The following is a 9,541-nucleotide window of genomic DNA, read 5'->3' on the forward strand; positions in this document are numbered from 1 at the left end:
TGTGTCGTCCGCAAACTTGATGATTGAGTTGGAGGCGTGCATGGCCACGCAGTCGTGAAACAGGGACCTCTGACTGAGGTCCCATATGGAAAGCTGCAAAGACAAAGTTGTCTACATCATGAAAATGTATGAACACTAAAAATAAGCTTTTTGGTGTAGGTTTAGAGTAAAGGTAGCTAGATAGTTAGTTGAACATCTATAAACCACCTGTAGGCCACATTCCAAATAAGGTGTTATCGACCTCTCCAACTCATAAATATTAATGGAAAGGTTGAATTAATTGGCAACTTAGAGGATTGTCTGTGTTGTTGATCACTCTTCAGATATCTACTGGGATTCAAACAAGAACCAATAAGTATTTGCTTCCCTAAAGCAGAATATTTCTGACTTGCCTTTTAAAGAGGCTTGAGGCTTTAACAATCTATGGATGGAAACAAAGAACTCAATATTCAAAACAGTATGTGTCTATGGACTGTCCTCAACCTTTATATCCATCAGCAAGCTTCCTTTTCCTCCTCTGTATTCTTACACACACTCCGCCACACACAACCTGTCACACACACACACACAGGCACACCATCAATGACAACACTGGAGCGGAGCCAATGTAGTGATGTTGTCTGTGACTCACCAACCACAATCTGAATGATGATGAGGCTCCTTCTGAGAAACAGGCAGACACTAATAGGATCTTTGTCTTGTGTTCCCCATATAAGGTGGCTGATGGCGGGACAATCAGTCCTGGGCTGAAGTTGAAATGAATAGGAGAAACAGGTGAAATAGTTGACAACCGAAACTGTTAATAAACTGAAAACTATTGCTTGGAGATTATTACAGGAGCCAGTTCATGTTTGTGATTCAGTTGGTCAAGATGGAAAGTTATTGAAAAGGAAATTAAAACTTCATATACCTCAAAGTGCTTTACATAATACTGGAGAAAGTCACCTCATCCACCACCAATGTGTTGCCCGGACCAGACTAAATAACCCTACTGTTAAATATAGAATGAACCACTGCATTGTGTTCAGACCAGACTAAATAACCCTACTGTTAAATATAGAGTGAACCACTGCAGTGTGTTCAGACCAGACTAAATAACCCTACTGTTAAATATAGAGTGAACCACTGCAGTGTGTTCAGACCAGACTAAATAACCCTACTGTTAAATATAGAGTGAACCACTGCAGTGTGGTCAGACCAGAAATATAGAGTGAACTAAATAACCCTACTGTTAAATATAGAGTGAACCACTGCAGTGTGGTCAGACCAGACTAAATAACCCTACTGTTAAATATAGAGTGAACCACTGCAGTGTGGTCAGACCAGACTAAATAACCCTACTGTTAAATATAGAGTGAACCACTGCAGTGTGTTCAGACCAGACTAAATAACCCTACTGTTAAATATAGAGTGAACCACTGCAGTGTGGTCAGACCAGACTAAATAACCCTACTGTTAAATATAGAATGAACCACTGCATTGTGTTCAGACCAGACTAAATAACCCTACTGTTAAATATAGAATGAACCACTGCATTGTGTTCAGACCAGACTAAATAACCCTACTGTTAAATATAGAGTGAACCACTGCAGTGTGTTCAGACCAGACTAAATAACCCTACTGTTAAATATAGAGTGAACCACTGCAGTGTGGTCAGACCAGACAAATATAGACCACTAAATAACCCTACTGTTAAATATAGAGTGAACCACTGCAGTGTGGTCAGACCAGACTAAATAACCCTACTGTTAAATATAGAGTGAACCACTGCAGTGTGGTCAGACCAGACTAAATAACCCTACTGTTAAATATAGAGTGAACCACTGCAGTGTGGTCAGACCAGACTAAATAACCCTACTGTTAAATATAGAGTGAACCACTGCAGTGTGGTCAGACCAGACTAAATAACCCTACTGTTAAATATAGAGTGAACCACTGCAGTGTGGTCAGACCAGACTAAATAACCCTAACCCTAAATAACCCTGTTAAATATAGAGTGAACCACTGCAGTGTGGTCAGACCAGACTAAATAACCCTACTGTTAAATATAGAGTGAACCACTGCAGTGTGGTCAGACCAGACTAAATAACCCTACTGTTAAATGAACCACTAGTGTGTTCAGACCAGACTAAATAACCCTACTGTTAAATATAGAGTGAACCACTGCAGTGTGTTCAGACCAGACTAAATAACCCTACTGTTAAATATAGAGTGAACCACTGCAGTGTGGTCAGACCAGACTAAATAACCCTACTGTTAAATATAGAGTGAACCACTGCAGTGTGGTCAGACCACCAGTCCGGTATGATTGGTCACCTTGTTAGCATGAATACTGATGTCATCCCTTCGTGACAGAGACGCCATTTTGCTTGAACTGAGCCCAGTCATCAATCATCTCACTCAAACTCATTATACAACACTGTTACAATGAATCAAGTGACAGAAGAGACGACACACATGAATGGAGAGCAGTTTCCCCTGCTGTGACCCAAGGTTGCATCCAAAATGGTACCCTGTTCCCTATATAGTGCACTAAGTGGTGTACTATATAGTGAACAGGGTGCCCTTTCAGACACAACCCTAGTTATCATGGACACATGGAGCTGAATTGGTTTCAATTCCCACAGGACAAACACAGACATGCCTTATCCTAACATCAATGGTTTGACATTTGAGAGCCATTACTTCTCACATCAATAGAGCCTACACTTTCCAGCACCATTTTGAACTTCTAATGCAGTAGGGATAATAAGGAAGGGAGTGGTTTGTGACTCAGGAGAGCAGCGGCTCACCGATATGTCAGTTCATACCGTAGTTACACCTGCAAAGCTGCCTAAACATCTGCTATGCAGATGTCGAACAAAGCTGTTACCTCAATCTGATGGAATCGGTCTTTTTTGACAGAATAATTCAGAATTCACTCCGTTTTGCCAAACAGCATCACTGTGGGATGTGTAAAAATGTCCACACAATAAGACTGTCTATGCTTACCGGCTGTTTGTGTCTATCTGCAGCAGGCTGACTTGTTAATTACACATTTTATGCACCACGTAATGGCTTGCACTTCAAATCCACTGACATTTTCAATATGGTATAAAAACCACAATATGATCCCAGCCAAGAGACATTATCATGTTATATATTTTTTATGTTTCATTGTTGTGGGAGAGACTATGTTTCTGAAAGGAGGGAGAGGGAGAGGGAGACAGAGAGGGAGAGGAAGAGGAAGAGGGAGAGGGAGAGGGAGAAGGAGAAGGAGAGGAAAAAAGAAAGAGCGAGAAAGAGAGGTAGAATGATAAAAAAGCAAGAAAACATGATTTTGTTCAAGTTAAAGCCCAAACACAGAAATATGAAATGTTTTTTTCCACCAGGTTTTCTGACATGGTAGTCAACTTGATGATGATGGGTTGTGATTCTGTAATCTCAGAGTCCCATTCGATCCCTTGTCCTGTTATCAGATGGAGAAAGTGACATGTTGAGTGATACCTGCTGGGGATCAAGCTGATTCTGTTATCTACATGGTGGTGACATAGAGCCTCACCCGGTCACCTGCCATGCCGTGTCGTAACATGCCATCGTATCACCACAGTTCTCTATATAATAAGCATATCTCTGTCTGTTTCTCTCTGCCTCTCCAACCTGCTGCCCTGTCTTCACCCTGCCTCCCCCTCTATCTATGTCTATACTCCCTCCACCTCCCACCTCCCACCTCCCTCCTCCCTCCCTCCCTCCCTCCCTCCCTCCCTCCCTCCCTCCCTCCCTCCCTCCCTCCCTCCCTCCCACCCTCCCTCCCTCTACCTCCCACCTCTCTCCCTCTACCTCCCACCTCCCACCTCTCTCCCTCTACCTCCCACCACCTCCCTCTACCTCCCACCTCTCTCCCTCTACCTCCCACCTCTCCCCTCTACCTCCCACCTCTCTCCCTCCACCTCCCTCTACCTCCAACCTCTCTCCCTCCACCTCCCTCTACCTCCCACCTCTCTCCCTCTACCTCCCTATACCTCCCACCTCTCTCCCTCTACCTCCCACCTCCCACCTCCCACCTCTCCCCTCTACCTCCCTCTACCTCCCTCTACCTCCCATCTCCCACCTCTCTCCCTCTACCTCCCTCTACCTCCCTCTTCCTCCCACCTCTCTCCCTCTACCTCCCACCTCCCTCTATCTCCCTCTCTCTCCCACCTCTCTCCCTCCACCTCCCTCTACCTCCCACCTCTCTCCCTCTACCTCCCTCTACCTTCCACCTCTCTCCCTCTCCCTCCCACCTATCTCCCTCTACCTCCCACCTCTCTCCCTCTACCTCCCTCTACCTCCCATCTCTCTCCCTCCACCTCCCTATACCTCCCACCTCTCTCCCTCCACCTCCCTCTACCTCCCAACTCTCTCCCTCCACCTCCCTCTACCTCCCACCTCTCTCCCTCTACCTCCCACCTCTCTCCCTCTACCTCCCTCTACCTCCCACCTCTCTCCCTCTACCTCCCTCTACCTCCCACCTCTCTCCCTCCACCTCCCTCTACCTCCCTCCACCTCCCTCTACCTCCCATCTCCCTCTACCTCCCACCTCCCTCCACCTCCCTCTACCTCCCACCTCTCTCCCTCCCTCCCTCTACCTCCCACCTCTCTCCCTCCCTCTACCTCCCACCTCTCCCCCTCTACCTCCCCCTCTACCTCCCACCTCTCTCCCTCTACCTCCCTCTACCTCCCTCTACCTCCCACCTCTCCCCCTCTACCTCCCCCTCTACCTCCCACCTCTCCCCTCTACCTCCCTCTACCTCCCACCTCTCCCCCCTCTACCTCCCACCTCCCACCTCTCCCCACTACCTTCCTCTACCTCCCACACCTCCCCCTCTACCCCCTGCCTCTCCTCTTCTCTCTTTCATACTCTCTTTCTCTCAGTCTCCATCTCCCATTTTTTTTCTCCTACAGGATACCCGCTTCTACTGATTTAATAGCCCTTTCCCCTTCCTCCCTCTCCTCTTCCCTCTGTTAATCAGATGATTAATATCCATCTAAAGCATCTTGGTGACCACAGATACCATGGCATCACAGATAATGTCATTAATATTAGCAGCAGCGTAAATCGATCCACCATAACTTTGTCTCCAGACCTGCCAGGCAGCAGGGAATTTTAAGTCACTGCTGATTTATTAATCCTGATCCATAAATGTAATATTTGTTATTTATAGACAGAACATTTTAATAATATATGCATGTGCTCTAACGACAGGCACAATGTGACGTGGCAAAAGGTCAAATGTCAAAAAGAGGAGTAGATTCAGGTGTCATTACAACACATCCTATAGGTTGGATCTCTGTAAAATGGCCACATTCTGACTGGGTCGATCCTAAAGTACATGAATAACCTGTGGATTTCAGTTCAGACATAACATCATCATTGTATCTCTGTCTGTACATGTACTCAGGACTATTTACATCATGGTTTATGTATTAGAAATGCACACATCCCACTATGTGATTAATAGTCACTGGGTGACCTTTTATATAATCCATAGACTATAGATACAGTACATGTACATGACAATGACATTACATCTATTGCGAATGACAGACAGGCTTTGCACCTCACATGTTATTTTCGGGTCAAATAAACATTAGCATTTTGCCATTGATTGAATAAAAGGAGTCCATTATTGCTGGGATAAAGGCACTTGAGTTGTCAAGCACTAATTGAGCTGTGGACACTGTGTTGTCGGTGTACCTCTCTCTTCGCAGCCAACAACTTTCTGCAAAACAAATGACCTGGCTCCTCTCCACTTTGCAGGGTTATTCACCTCCAGGCAAAGGGTTCAAGTACAAAACAAATACACATAAATATGGGTGGTATTTTACAATGGTGTTTGTTCTTCACTAGTTGCCCTTTTCTTGTGGCAACAGGTCACACATGTTGCTGCTGTGATGGCACACCGTGGTATTTCACCCAATAGATATGGGACATTAGATACAATTGGATTTGGTATCTAATTCTTTGTGAGTCTGTGTAATCTGAGTGAAATACGTGTCTCTAATCTGGTCATACATTTGGCAGGAGGTCAGGAAGTGCAGCTCAGTTTCCACCACATTTGTTGGGCAGTGTGCCCAGGCAGACCTGGCTCCCAAGAGAAGACAGGCTATGGCAGCCTCTCTCAATAGCAAAGCTCTGCTCATTGTACATAGTCTGTACATAGTCAAAGCTTCTCTGAATTGTGGGTCTATCACAGTGGTCAGGTATTCTGCCACTGTGTACCCTCTGTTTAGGGTCAAATAGCATTCTAGTTGGCTCTTTTTTTGTTTGTTAATTCTTTCCAATGTGTCAAGTAATTCTCTTTTTATTTTCTCATGATTTGGTTGGGTCTAGTTGTGTAGCAGTCTGGGGGCTCTGTGGGGTCTGTTTGTGTTTGTGAACAGAGCCCCTGGACCAACTTGCTTAGGGACTCTTTTCCAGGTTCATCTCTCTGTATGTGATGGCTTTGCTATGGAAGGTTGGGAATTGCTTCCTTTTAGGTGGTTGTAGAATCTGGATTTTGATAATTAGCGGATATCGGCCTAACTCTGCTCTGCATGCATTATTTGGTGTTTTACGTTGTACAGGAAGAATATTTTTGCAGAATTCTACATGCAGAGTCTCGATTTGGTCTTTGTCCCATTTTGTGAATTCTTGGTTGGTGAGCGGAGCCCAGACCTCACAGCCATAAAGGGTTCAATAAAGGGTTCAATGGGTTCAATAATGGATTCATGTATTTTTTTTACCAGATCCTAATTGTTATGTCGAATTTAATGTTCCTTTTGATGGCGTAGCAGGCCCTTCTTGCCTTGTCTCTCAGGTCATTCACAGATTTGTGGAAGTTATCTGTGGCGCTGATGTTTAGGCCGAGGTATGTATAGTTTTTTGTATGCTCTAGGGTAACAGTGTCTAGACGGAACTTGTATTCGTGGTCCTGGCAACTGGCAAGCCTATATTTTTTTCTTACTAAGGTTTGTTGTCATGGGCTGTGTTTTTAAAAACTGCACACTTGTTTGTGTACATGGATTTTATAATGTTGTATGTTTTTCCCCCAACATCTCTTTCCATCAATTTGTATAGCAGATCCTCATATGAAAATCAACAGAGCATGAGAAGACTTTGCCTTTGTTTTGGTTTGTTTGTTTGTCAATTAGGGTGTGCAGGGTGAATACGTGGTCTATCGTACGGTAATTTGGTAAAAAGCCAATCTGAAATTAGCTCATTACATTGTTTCCACTGAGGAAATGTGTGAGTCTGCTGTTAATGATAATGCAGCGGATTGTCCCAAGGTTGCTGTTAATGATAATGCAGAGGATTGTCCCAAGGTGGCTGTTGATGATAATGCAGAGGATTGTCCCAAGGTGGCTGTTAATGATCATGCAGGGGATTGTCCCAAGGTGGCTGTTGATGATAATGCAGAGGATTGTCCCAAGGTGGCTTTTAATGATAATGCAGAGGATTGTCCCAAGGTGGCTTTTAATGATAATGCAGAGGACTGTCCCAAGGTGGCTGTTACTTGTCCCAAGGTGGCTGTAATGCAGAGGATAATGATAATGCAGAGGACTTGTTGATGTTAATGATAATGCAGATGATTGTCTCAAGGTGGCTGTTAATGATAATGCAGAGGACTGTCCCAAGGTGGCTGTTGATGATAATGCAGAGGATTGTCCCAAGGTGGCTTTTAATGATAATGCAGAGGATTGTCCCAAGATGGCTTGTCCCATAATGTGGCTGTCCCAAGGTGGCTTTTAATGATAATGCAGAGGATTGTCCCAAGGTAATGCAGAGGACTGTCCCAGGGTGGCTTTTAATGATAATGCAGAGGATTGTCCCAAGGTGGCTTTTAATGATAATGCAGAGGACTGTCCCAAGGTGGCTGTTGATGATAATGCAGAGGACTGTCCCAAGGTGGCTTTTAATGATAATGCAGAGGATTGTCCCAAGGTGGCTTTTAATGATAATGCAGAGGATTGTCCCAAGGTGGCTTTTAATGATAATGCAGAGGATTGTCCCAAGGTGGCTTTTAATGATAATGCAGAGGATTGTCCCAAGGTGGCTTTTAATGATAATGCAGAGGACTCCCAAGGTGGCTGTTGATGATAATGCAGAGGATTGTCCCAAGGTGGCTGTTAATGATAATGCAGGGGATTGTCCCAAGGTGGCTTTTAATGATAATGCAGAGGATTGTCCCAAGGTGGCTTTTAATGATAATGCAGAGGATTGTCCCAAGGTGGCTTTTAATGATAATGCAGAGGACTGTCCCAAGGTGGCTGTTGATGCATCTCCCGCTGGATTTATTGGGGTCAAATTTGTCTCCGCTTTTGTGGATTGGGATGATCCGTTCTTGGTTCCAAATATTGTGGAAGATGCTAGAGCTGAGGGTGATGTTAAAGAGTTTAAGTATAGCTAATTGGAATGTGTGGTCTGTATATTTTATAATTGAATTTAGGGTACCATCAACACCACATGTAAGGACCGACGCCGGGGATGAGAAGCAGGTACGGGGAGTCAAACATATAATCAGGAAACACAGAAAACAAGACAGGAACAGCGTCAGCACACGGGTATACAAGGACATATAACTCCAATAATCGCTGACACGTGTGACGGGGGAAGGCAGGTGTGCGTAATGATGATGGCAGGAGTGCGCAATGCTGGGGTGCCTGGCTCCTCACTAAAAGGCACATGACAGCCCGCTTGGAGTTTGCCAAAAGGCACCTAAAGGACTCTCAGACCATGAGAAACAAGATTCTCTGGTCTGATGAAACCAAGATTGAACTCTTTGGCCCAAATGCCAAGCATCACATCTGGAGGAAACCTTGCACCATCCCTACGGTGAAGTATAGTATGCGCTCCAGCAGGTATATCTCACTGGTCACCTCCAAAGCCAATTCTTCCTTTGGCCGCCTCTACTTCCAGTTCTCTGCTGCCAATGACTGGAACAAACTGCAAAAATCTCTGAAGCTGGAGACTCTTACCTCCCTCACTAGCTTTAAGCACCAGCTGTCAGAGCAGCTCACAGATCACTGCACCTGTACATAGCTCATCTGTAAATAGCCCATCCAATCTACCTCATCCCCATACTGTATTTATTTATTTATTTATTAATTTTGCTCCTTTGCACCCCAGTATCTCAACTTGCACATTCATCTTCTGCACATCCTACCATTCCAGTGTTTAATTGCTATATTGTAATTACTTTGCCACCATGGCATATTTATTGCCTTACCTCTCTTATCTTACCTCATTTGCACATGCTGTATATAGATTTTTCTACTGTATTATTGATTGTATGTTTGTTTATTCCATGTGTAACTCTGTGTTGTTGTATGTGTCAAACTGCTTAGCTTTATCTTGGCCAGGTCGCTGTTGTAAATGAGAACTTGTTCTCAACTGGCCTACCTGGTTAAATAAAGGTGAAATATATAAATAAAAAATGTAAAGAAATGGTGGTGGCAGCATCATGCTGTCGGGATGTTTTCAGTGGCAGGGACTGGAAGACTAGTGAGGCTTGAGGGAAAGATGAACGGAGCAAAGTGCAGA

The sequence above is a fragment of the Oncorhynchus tshawytscha genome, linkage group LG13, assembly GCF_018296145.1.
Source record: "Oncorhynchus tshawytscha isolate Ot180627B linkage group LG13, Otsh_v2.0, whole genome shotgun sequence".
Lineage (NCBI taxonomy): Eukaryota > Metazoa > Chordata > Actinopteri > Salmoniformes > Salmonidae > Oncorhynchus > Oncorhynchus tshawytscha.